We start from the raw sequence: 12,030 nt of genomic DNA, 5'->3' as shown, positions 1-12,030 counted from the left end.
GCAGAAAACCAGAACAGAGTGAGTAGAATGGTGACAAGAAGTATGGGCAGCTCCTTCAAGGTGCTTTGCTATGAAGGGGAGCAGAGAAATGGAGCCGAAGCTTAAGGAGAACGTGGGCCCATGAGAGGGAAATGCTTAAAGCACTCTGGGTGGATGCAGAGACAGCCGAAGGTTGGTTGTAGACCCCAGGGTTTAGGAACTCAGGCTGAGCAGCCGGGCCTCCTGGTTTGGGTCCGAGTTCTGCCACTTGCCGTTGGGTGCCTGGTTGCCTTTTCTATAAAATGGGGATAACTGTGCCTGCCTCGGAGAGTGCTAGGACAGTGGCTGGTCCCCTGCTCTGCACAGGAAGGGCTTTTCCAGGTGAGCAGGAGAGGGACGAGGGGAGTGTGGTATTCTCCTGTGGCTGCTCTAACAAAGTACTATAAACAATGGCTCCAAGCAGCAGAAACTTATTGTCCCACAGTTCTGGAGGCCGGAAGTCCAAGGTCGGTCTCACTGGGCTGAAGTCAAGGTGTTGAAGGATTGCAGTCCCTGCAGATACTCCTGGGGAGGGTCTTTCCTGCCTCTTCCAGCATCAGGGGGCAGCCAGCAGTCCTTCACTTGTGGCCGCATCACTCCAATCTCTCCCCCACGTGGCCTCCTCCTCTTCTGTATGTATCCAATCCCTCTGCCTCTTCCTAGGAAGACACGCGTGATTGGATTGAGGGCTCACCAGATAATCCAGGATGGTCTCCCCAGTCATGATTATTCACTTACATCTGCAAAGATCCTTTTTTCAAATAAGGCCACATTTACAGATTCCAGGGGTTAGGACCTGATATCTTTGGGTGGCCATTATTCCAGGAAATGATCAGGAAATCTCAAAAGAATGAGGAAGGGAGTGGAGACTTGAGGGGTCTCATGAAGAAGTGAGAGGAGGGGGTCTGTGGGTTGGGCGTTTCAAGGAGGTGGGTTATAGCATTGTTTCTGGAATGTTCCTGAGGGTTCTCTTCAGACAAGGGCCGTTGGAAACGGTCTTCTCTCTATTAAGAACTAGTTGGTCCGGGGCTCAAATCTGAGTCTTCTGACACCAAGGCTGGGTGCCCTCTGGTGCTTCCTCATTGTCTACAAAGCATTTGATGGACAGTCTTCTCAAACTGAGCAAGAGGAGACTCCCCAGGAGGGAAAGGGGTCCTGATCCAGGTGAGGCAGCTTTCCCCCTCATAGTACAGCTTCCCCACTTCCCTCAGTGGGATTGGGATAGAAGTGGCAGCTTGCAGGTGGCAGGGGTTCAGGAAATACTTACGGCCTTGAAGAATCGCACCTCGTCGCCTGGGGCCGGATGTCCCACTGGAGACTAGTGGGGTCGTGGTGGGTTTTAGGAGGCCAGTAAATAACTCCCTCCTCTTTTCTTCCCAAATTCTAAATGACTTTGAGGATACCTCTTTCCCGTCCCTCTCCTCCCCTCCCCCCTCCCTTCCTCTCCTTCCCCCCTCCCTTCCTTCTTTCTTTTTTCTTCCTTCATTTTTTTTTTCTTCTTGTATTGATTAGGCATCTAGTATGTGTCAGATACCGTGCCACATGGTGGGGACACAAACAAGAGTCACCCGTGTTCCCACCCCTGGGCCCCCGTTGGGCCCTCACCACATGGTTTTGTGGTACCCAGACTGTGTGTCTGTTTCCACATTAGACCCTGAGCCCTCAGAGGGAACCAGTCTGGTGGTACTAGGTAAGCATCAGCCATCGTCTTGTGAATGAATGAGTGGGTGAAATTCGCACTGGATGTTGAAGGGTCATCGAGACATTGTCAGGAAGTGAAGGGGCTCTTAAGAAGATAACTCAAGTCTGGGCCGTTCCTGGATTTCTGGAAGGATCAAGTTCACCTAGAACATCAAATGGCCAAGCATCTTGCTACACAGGCCAACCGAGGCAGAAAGCAGCCCTGTCCTCACACCTGTGCCTTGCCCCTGGGTCCCACCAGTGCCCGACCAGCCGGAGGGGGATTTTCATGGGGACATAATGAGACTGCTGCTGAGCAGAGCAGCAGCAGTGCCAGTCTGGTTTCCATGGTGACCCTCACTCATCTTCACAGCAAGGTGTTTGTCGGAGAAGTTCTGTGTCCCACAAACACCTTCTTTCAGCAAGTGTTTACCGAGCTCCTGCTGAGTGCTTGGCGCAGAGCTGGGTGAGGTGCTGGAGAGGAAGCCAAAGCAAGCGAGGACCCAACATGCAGCCCTCTACAGGGAGAATCAACTCAGACGAAAGAATGCAGCGCAGTGAGACGGTGCAGGCTGGGATGATCATCGACTAGCACCCTCACCCCCACTGCAGCGCCTCTGCTGTGTGCGAAGGACTTACAAATGGTCCGTTTAACAATTGCAGGCTGTGATGGCTGTGCTCTCTGACTCAGCGTCTCACCTTCCTCACACCACCCCTTCCAGATCACAAGGTTCATGCATCCTCTTAGGAGTTTCTTAGACATAACAGGAATCATCTCAACGGTTGGGCGTGTCTGAGGGGTCAGTAAACAGCTCCCATCTCCCACCACCTTGAGTTCTGAGCCAATTGGGAGATAAGACATACATCAGGCATGTTGTCCGGTCCAGCCAGATAAATCACCCATCACTTTTATTACTTAGAAAAGCTAGGCTGGAGGATGTGGCTTTTATCTGGAAGCATAGCCAGCCCCACTGCAGGCCTCTCCCTAAAACTGACTGCGGGGGATTCCTGCTTCGGTCCTCCATCACTTCCACTCCCGGATCTTCTCCACGTGGAGGGGCCGTAAGCAGGGGGAAAAGGCACATGGCCCCTCCCCAGCACAGGCCATCAGTCAACTGCAGTGATGGACACTAGTTCGTGGAAGTTTGTGTGTGCTGGCAGGTAGGGCCGGGTGCTTCGGGTGTGGTGGTGCTTCTAGCCGACTTCCGAGGCGCTGTCCTGGGCCACCATCTTGACATCACTATCCGCATTGGTCTGGCACCAGCCACAGAGAGCGGCCAGAAGAGAGGTTGTCAGAAGCGACCCAGAAATTCATTCTGTCCTGCAGGGACACGTAGTCCCTGACTCCGATAACACCCATGTTTGCTTTTTTTCTGTTTCTTTACTCAATTTTTTGAATAGTAACTAATGAACATGGCCAAGAATTAGAATGACAGAAGAGGCCATACTGTAAAAACCAAATTGTCTTCTCATCACCTGCGCTCTGGTTGTCATCCCCAAGGCAAAGGCAGGCTGTTACCCATGTCATGTACCTTTTGGAGATCATCTATGGCTACATATATATTTACACATATACTCCTTTATTAAAATGCAAAATAATCACATACTTTACCCACTGTTTTGCTCCCTTTTCTCCCACTTTGCAGCAGTCTTGGAGAGCTATACCTACACAGCGACCTTGCTCTTTTAAGTGGCTGCATAATATTCCCATAACAGTAATCATAACTGAATTTCTGGAGAACTTAATATGAATGAGACACTGATCTGGTTGTTTTATTGACATTGACATTAACATATTTACCCTTCAAAGCAGCCTCTGAGCTAAGTACTATTTACAGATGAGGAAACTAAAGCCCAGAGAGTTTAAGTCACTTTCCAGAGGTCACAAGGCAAGTAGGAGGTGTGGTCAGGACATGCGTCCAGAGCCTACCATCTTAACCACACCCTCCCACAGTGCTGCGGTGCCTGTCCGGCACAGACGTCTTTATGCACGTGTGCAAGGTCGTCTGTAGCCTGAATTCTTCAAAGTCAAGTTGCTGCATTAGTGTGTATTTTTAAAAATAGGTATTGCCCACCATAGAGGCCGGACCAGTTTGCCACCCCCAGTGTTTGAGATCCTCTCTTTCCCACACCCTAGTCATAGGGGCAGCTGATCTTTCTACCTGTGTCGGTCTGATAGGAAACCACGGCACCTCCCTGGAGCTCTAATTTTTCACTTTTCTTATAATGTGTGAGGTTGGACAACTTTTCGTATGTTGAAGGTGTAGTTGTGTTTTCTTGTCTGGTTAGCAGAGGAGGTCGCCTGGGCTTAGCACAGGGCTGCTTGAGTGGCAAGGCTCTTCCCCACTCTTGGCTCCGCCATTTAATCATTTAGTGACCTTGACCACAACCCGTAACCTTCCCGTGCGTCAGTGTCCTCATCTGAACACGGGGATGGTGAAGGTTTAATGAGCTCCCCCACACCCAGACCTGAGACTGGGGATGCCTGGCTCATAGTAAGTGAGTCACCGTTTCCAGTCATTTTAGCTCTTGGCTCTATTCTGCCCACTGAACCCCATGGTTTCTTTCTATGGCTCAGTTTCATGGATTTTGCAAAAATGGACAACATTTCCTCGGTGACTCCTGACTCCTTATTCCACTGCCCACCCATGCCAGGCAATCGTTCAGTCTACAGTAGGTGGCAAGGGGCTGGAAATGCAAGGATGAGCTCAACAGGCAGGGTCCTGGCCCTCGGGGCTTATAGTCTAGTGAGGGAGGCAGGCAATCATCAGAGAACCACATGGAAAAATATATGATTCCACACCATGCTGGGCACCATGAAGCTTTATCTCCTTGTCCTTAGCACGCGTCTGCCCTGTAATCAGCACCAATCCCGAGAAGTGGAAAAGTCACCCCGAGTGCTCAGTAAATGTTGGTGAATGAGTGAACAAGAATAGGATTAATACTGTGATTGTGTCCAGTGCACGTAAAGTGAAAAATAGTTAACTCTGTGCAAGTGTGACAATAAAAAGCCCAGAAATTCCTTCACCTCCTGAAACAGTAGTGGCTGAGCTCATGAGGGGCTGGACGTTCCCTCGAGGCTGCCAGGATGGCACACCTTGGAGGTGGTTGTCATGAAATGTTGGGATGTGGTGAAGGTTAAATGAGCAACAAAGGGCACATTTTATATGTATGCATCAATGAGCAGGAAAATAAGCTTCTCTTGGTTATGTAAGAGTACACCCTTATAAACTAGTGAAAGGACAGCTGTGGGATGAAAACCATTTTCACAAATTGCTGATCATCTGTTAGCTAACATCAAGTATAAAGTGATTTCTACTTTCCTGGGAGAATAGAATCTTAGAGTTTTGATGCTGCAAAGGATCTTAGAGGTCATCTGGTCTAAATTCTTGGCCAGGGAAAAAGTATTCTTGTTACCAAAAGTTAGGTCAGCTACTCGCTGCTTGAAAGCCAATACTCGAGAGGCAAGGTTGGTGGAAAGGAAAGTTTCGTTTATTTTGGAGGCCAGCAACCGGGGGAGAAGGCAGAGTCGTGTCCAAAGGCCAACTGCCCCCTGACAATCAGTGGACAAGAGCTTTTAAAGGGAATTTTCAGGGGTGTATAGGTGGAGGGAGGGGGCTACGTGCAGAAACAGCACAGTCAGCTCTGACAGTCATCTGGAAATTGGTCCTGCAGTGGTCTGATCAACGTCATGTTGATTGTTTCAAGTACAGTTAATCTTCAGTTTCTGGGTCAGTTTGTTCCCATTTCCTTGAGGCCAGTTCTCAGAATTGTGGCAGCTTATGTCATGGCTACAGTCTGGTCATCATGTAGTTAACTTCTTCCACCTGGGGAGGGTTCCAGTATCTACAAAACAGCTCGCAGGATATGGCTCAGAATATTATCTATAGCCCTTGAAGAAGAACTAAAAGTCCTTGACTTTGCTTAATGACTGAACTATTGTTATTTGGTCGTGTTTGACTGTTTTCCTTTGCTTCTGCATTTTCTCACTCTCTGATTAATTTTATTCTTTGGCTAAAGTTTTTCTATAGACAAGAGGCAGGTGGAGGACATGGAGGGCAAGGACCATGGGGCCCTGCTCCATTCCATTGTCTCTAGTACACCCAACAGATGGTCAACCCATTTCTACTTGGATATCTCACTGACAGTGAGGGGCTTCGATTCTTGGGAGGTTGCTGTTGGAGCTTGAATTGTGTCCCCGCAAAAAGATATATTGAAGTCCTAAACCCCAGCACCAGTGAATATGACTTTATTTGGAAATAGAATCTTTACAGATACAATTAAGTTAAGATGCCAGTATGACTGGTGTCCTTATAAGAGGGAAATTTGGACACAAACAGAAAGGGAGAACATCATGTGAAGACAGAGGTAAAGACTAGTGATGCCTCTACAAGCCAAGGAATGCCAAGGATTGCTGGCAACACCAGAAGCTGGGAGAGAGGTATCGGACAGATTCTCCTTCATGGTCCTCAGAAGGAACCAACCCCGTGGACACCTTGACTTTAGACTCTGGCCTCCAGAAGTGGGAGAGAATACATTTCTGTTGTTTGAAGCCACCTGGTTTGTTAAGGCAGTCCTAGGAAACCAATACAGCACCTTAATCCATTTCTTCGGAATCAGAATCTGAGAGTAGTGCTGGGAATCTGCATTTTAACATGAAGTCATTCTGGTCATTCTGATGCCTAATAGTTCGAGAACTTCTGCTGGAGACCCGTGTGCCCAAACCGCGCATCCTCTAGTTGGTTCTCGGCCGAGTCCCAAGGTTCCCCGTGTAAAACTGCAAACCCTCCAGCCCTCTGTCTCTCTTACCCTGGACCATTCATCTGCAACTCCGAGTCCTCACTGCTTGAAGGATGCTCCTGTGGGTCTTAACCCCCCTGCATAGCTTCCTGCCTCTTGATCCAGACTTCCGGCCTCCAGATCTGTGACACAAGACATTTCTGTTGTCCTGAGCCACCTGGTTTGTGAGACTGTGTTACAGCAGCTCCAGGAAACCAGTAAGTCGTCCGTCTCAGTGTAGGCAGCTTGTAGTCCTTGAAAGGCCCTCCTCGTCTTTAACCAGGAGTCCCCATTCAAGGTTCCACGTGAGCAAGCAAACAGCCTGGTGAACTGTGGGCGTCATCCCGACACGGCCTCTCCTTGGGGCCCCTCACCTCTCTCTCCCAGACCTCTCCCCTCTTTCCATCTCACCTTCACCACCCGATTCCTGGTCGTTGCCATGCCTTCACCGGCCACCTGCACTCACCTCACGTCCATCCCGGACCCTCAATCCATTCTTTTCAGTGACCCCGGCTTTGCCAGCCTCCTGTTGCTCTTGGTAAACCCGTGTCATCTGCCCACAATTGGAAATAGTGTACACATGGTCACCATTGCCAGATACCTCTGAAATCATCATGAAGATGGTGGAACCTGGAACAACAATAGACATTTTAGGGAGGTGGCTTTTAGTGGATTACGAAGAAGACCATTCTGACTGTCTGAGCTCTCCCACGATGGAATGCCCGCCCGGAGAGGCAGTTAGCACCCCTCACCATGTGTGTGCAGAGTGGAGGCTGGGGGACTTCTGCAGGAAAGATAATGAGGACACCTGGGCATTGGTTGGAAAGATGACTTAGCTGATGTCCAAGGTTGATCTCATTTCTAAAGCCGTCTTTAAATGTTCCACCTTATATTTTCTTTCCCATCACTGTCATCTAATCTCCATGTAGAGCAAGATCCAGCTATACAAATAAGAATTCCAAATGTAATCTACCTATTGATGTAACATTCATCTCTGCACTTCTCCATCCATCTATCCATCTGTTTATGTTCCCTTCAAATTTTCTCTTCTTTGCCATAAAGAATGACACCAAGGAAGACTCTGATGGCCATAATCACAGCAACAACAATGTGAAGTAACATTTTCCAGCATCTGTTTTGTGCCGGGCACCGGCTAAGTGCTTTGTGCGTGTCAGTGTGAGGCAGCGGGGCAGAGTATAGAGCCAGGACTCTGGAGCCACATGTCATGGCTTCAGATCCCAGTTCTGCCACCTAATAGCATTGTGACTTTCAACAAGGTAATTTTTCTGTGTCTCAGTTTCTTCACCTACCTTATAAGATCATCATGGGGATTAAATGGCTTGATATCCATCAAGCTATTAAAACAAAGCCTGTGCATAAAAGGCACTATTAATCCTCTCAATGACCTTCATTTTTTTAAGAATGTATTTTATTGAAGTATAGTTGATTTACAATGTTAATTTCTGCTGTACAGCAAAGCGATTCAGTTATACATAAATACGTTCTTTTTCCTATTCTTTTCCATTATGATTTATTACAGGATATCGACTATAGTTCCTGGTGCTATACAGTAGGACCTTGTTGTTTATCCATCCTATATATAATAATTTGCATCTGCTAATCCCAGACTCCCAATCCTTCCCTCCCCCAACCCCCTTGCCCTTGGCAACCACAGGTCTGTTCTCTATGTCTGTGAGTCTGTTTCTGTTTTGTAGATAAGTTCATGTGTATCTCAATGGCCTTCATTTGACATGGGTGATAATATTCTTACTAACCAACTAGGGATCTAGGATCAGAGACATCAAATAACTCACCTGAGTCACCCAGCGCCTAAGAGGCGGAGCTGAGATTGGAAGCTAAGTTGGCGTGACTCCTGAGTTCATGATGTTTTCAGACATAGTGAAACACCATCTCTTGGGAAACGGCCAAGTGGAGAGAGGAACTCTCCCTTACATTTTTCGCCTGTTCCAGAGCTGTCCCGTCAGGTCTGGCCACTGAGGGGGTGGGGAGTGGGCAGTGATGTGGAAACGCCAGGATGGAAGGAGTTAATGAGCCTCTGTCTGCTTCAGGCTTGGAGAGGGAGGGCCCAAGCTGACTTCTAAACCAAGAGATCTTTAAGAGGAAAAAGTCAAAGACAAGGATACTGACCCTGGATCTGACAATCTATTTGAGTTTATACCAAACTAAAAAATGTAGGGTTTATCTTAACTTGAACCAGTGTTTCACTCACACACAGTAATTAGTTTTACTCTGATTTAACCTGCCATTACAGTTTTGACAGTGAGGATACCCAGGAGGTATTTTCCCCTGAATTCTTATTGTCCAGACCCTCAAATCGATTGGATATAAATATGATTTATGGTCCTTGCATGGAATCTTGCTGCAGTAAGATGCCATGGAAATTGGCTCCTATGAGGAAAATTTCGGTTTCACTAATACTCAGTTGGTTTTTGTGGGTCTATTATACTTACATCAGCCAACATGGAGATTTATATTATAAAAAATGGCCATGGCCATTTCATTTTCACTCTGAATGGATTACCCTCCTTGCTAATGAGTCCTCTTTCTCATTCAGGAGAACACCTACTGCCTTCTGTAGCAAATCCTACCATAGTTTCTTTCTGACACCTTGCTTGCCATTTGGTGACAACTTGATTCATTTTTATACAAAATAAATAAGGAAAAAGACACTTATGTCTTTCTCTGTTTCTTTTGTATCGTCAGTAGCTAAGCAAAGTATTAATCAGTTCTGGGATAAGTTAAGCTGTGCCGTTTCTTTTGAAAAAGATGTTATCATGGGAAAGCCACTAATACATTTTAATGGCTTATATTTATGAAGTGCTCCCTCCGTACTGGTCATTGTTCTAACTCCCACGTGAAATCACTCATTTATAAGAGGGCTATCGCTTGTACAGGATGTATATGCAGCAAAACTGGCCGGAGTAAGTACATTCCTCTCTAAAGTACAGTAACGAAAGCTGACACTTTTGCGACCTGAAAAAATTAAATGTTCTCTAGGAAAGAAGCGTTTGAATCTGGCTAACTTTGCCAACTTGTTGAAGCAGTAAAGAAGTTTAAGAATCCAAGTCCAGTCTGTGCAACTCAAAATGTCTTTGTTTCATGGAGGCATTAGGGACTTTTGGAAGGGGGGGGGGAGTGGGAAAATATGTGTATTTCATTGTTGTCTAAATAATTAAAAGTACCATAGGGGGTGATGAGAATTTTACCAGTGGATCCAATCCTATATGCAAACTATGCATTCTTAATATGCATTTCGTTCTTCTGTGGCTGTTTGGGAAATTAACAGATGATACCTTCATTAATTACGTGCTATTTTAATTGGTTTAAAGGGGCATTTTTCTTTCTTTTATGGCTTTGGAACACCCTGACAGTTTTATTGTTACTTCTGAGAGTTTATCCATGGTGATTAACATTAATACTATTAAAACAGAAAGTGCCTGTGAGCTTGTGTTCCCAGGGGATCGGGAAGGGTGAGCTGTGAGGACCGACTCTCTTCTGCCGCCAATTTCCTGGGAGAGAGAATAGAAAAGAATAAGGAAACTACTGCATTTAGAAACAACAAAATGCCAGACTCCGCACCATGTATTTTCTATATCTGTATTATCTATATCTATATCTCTTTTAGCCCTGAACAACTACCTATGAGGATGGTCCCCATTGTGCGGTGGGGAAGCCGAGTCCTTTACCCAGCTTGCTTAAGCTAGGAAGTGATTTAAGAGCAAAGAACTTAGGGAAATGTCCTCCTGTTCATTTCAATCCCCTTGTACCTGGTAAAGCACTTGCAGTTTACCCAATAGGTAGCCACTCATTTTCTTATACAAGTTAATAAATGAATGAATGAATGAATGATGGATGGAGTGAGTCAGATAAGGTGTATGAGTTTCATATCCAGCTGTAACAAGTGACCACAAACTTGGTGGCTTAAAACAATACAAATGTATTGTCTTACAGTTCTGGACATCAAAGTCCAATATGGGCCTCGCTAGGAAAAATCAAGATGTCAACTGTAGGGGAGAATCCATTTCGTTGCCTTTTCCAGCCTCTTGAAGCTGCCTACATTCTGTGGCTCGTGACCCCTTCCTCCATCTTCAAAGATGATGATCCCATCACTCCTACCCCCCTACGCCCGCTTCCTTCATCGAATCTCCCTCTGATTCCCATTCCTCTTCTGCCTCCCTCTTCCACTTTTAAAGACCTTGTCATCAATCTCTGGTGAAAGGTGGGCTGATTAGCAGCCCTAGTTCCATCTGCAACCTTATTTCTCCTTTACCATGTCACCTAACAGATTCACAGCCTCTGGGGATTAGGACATGAACATCTTTTGGGGGGGGCATTATTTTGTCTACCACAAAAACTTCATTAAAGGTGTGAAGTCTACTTTGTCTGTCTCAGTAGAGAAGTAATTCTTTTCTGAGACCGTGGAACATGGTTTGTTTGGTTCCTTGGATATTTAACCATGCATACACCACCTGGAGGCATCTCTTGGCTTTTTCCTTGCTTTGTAACCTGCAGACACTCTCCGCACATGCCATGTTCAGTAAGTACCCGTTGAGGAAATGAAAGAATGAATTGAACGAGCTGTTGTTTAAAACTATATTAATTTGGTCGAAAGGACATGGGAGACATTTTGATCTAAGATGGTAAAATTTGAGCATTGAAAAGAATAATGGCTGCAGTCGATTGAAACCCACCAAATATATACAATTTCATAGTGATTCTACGCCGAGGCAGGGGGTCTTCCTAGATTCAGCTCAACATTTGCACCCTTCAGACTCCCATAGGCCACACTTGACCCCTTCTATGTAACTCGAGGGCAGGAACACAGTGTACGTGTCCACTGCGAGGGCAGCGTTAGACAGTCTTCTGTGGGTGCCCTTGCCTCAGGTCACACTGCAACCTATAGCTGTCCAAGAGGTATTTTCTCCCCAAGTCACACAGCTCTAGTGCAAGGAGGTTCAGTCTACACCAGGCAGCTATGGGAGCCTTCCTGGCTTAAACGCTTCATACCCCAGACTTGCCAGCATTTTTTGTAACAACTTGCGGGCATGGCTTCCAGCGTTTCCACAAGGCACATGCCCAGGTCCAAGAATGACCTCACTCGGGGAAGTTCAAAGCACAGTGTCTGCTTCCCTGTTAGGGATTTATGGTTCATTTACAAGTCCTCCCATCCAGATGTAATTTACCAATCAGGCATCATTTTTGATGACATTTGCTGTTCTCGTCCTTCTGAGGTTTTCAGGTAAAAACCAAAGCTCAGGTTCTCAGGAAGTTGGAAAAAGTTTTATTAACCTTTTCCTCTCATATCAAAACAAGCAAATAAACCAATGAACAAACAGACCCCAACTCATTTGTCACCATTGGAGGTTGCTATGACACCAGCTCTTTAACTAGCAAAGAATCAAACATCTATCATAATTATAAGCTTTATGTCAGAGTAACTGCATTATTGAGGAGAGAAAGTTCTTTGTGAAGAACTCCAGCTTAAAAAAATACAGAAGAAATGATAGAATTAGAAAGTGTGATTTTTCAACC

At 46.2% G+C, this 12,030-nt stretch overlaps 1 protein-coding gene across 6 annotated transcripts in view; it reads left to right on the top strand.

The window, feature by feature from the left end:
* The window catches only part of EVC2 (EvC ciliary complex subunit 2), a 146,350-nt gene that overhangs the window by 59,479 nt on the left and 74,841 nt on the right, over positions 1-12,030 (top strand). The window lies entirely within an intron of this gene.

This window comes from Balaenoptera borealis (genome assembly GCF_965194805.1).
Source record: "Balaenoptera borealis genome assembly, chromosome: 4".
NCBI lineage: Eukaryota > Metazoa > Chordata > Mammalia > Artiodactyla > Balaenopteridae > Balaenoptera > Balaenoptera borealis.
The sequence above is the reverse complement of the archived record's forward strand: the minus strand, read 5'-3'. Positions and strand labels throughout refer to the sequence as shown.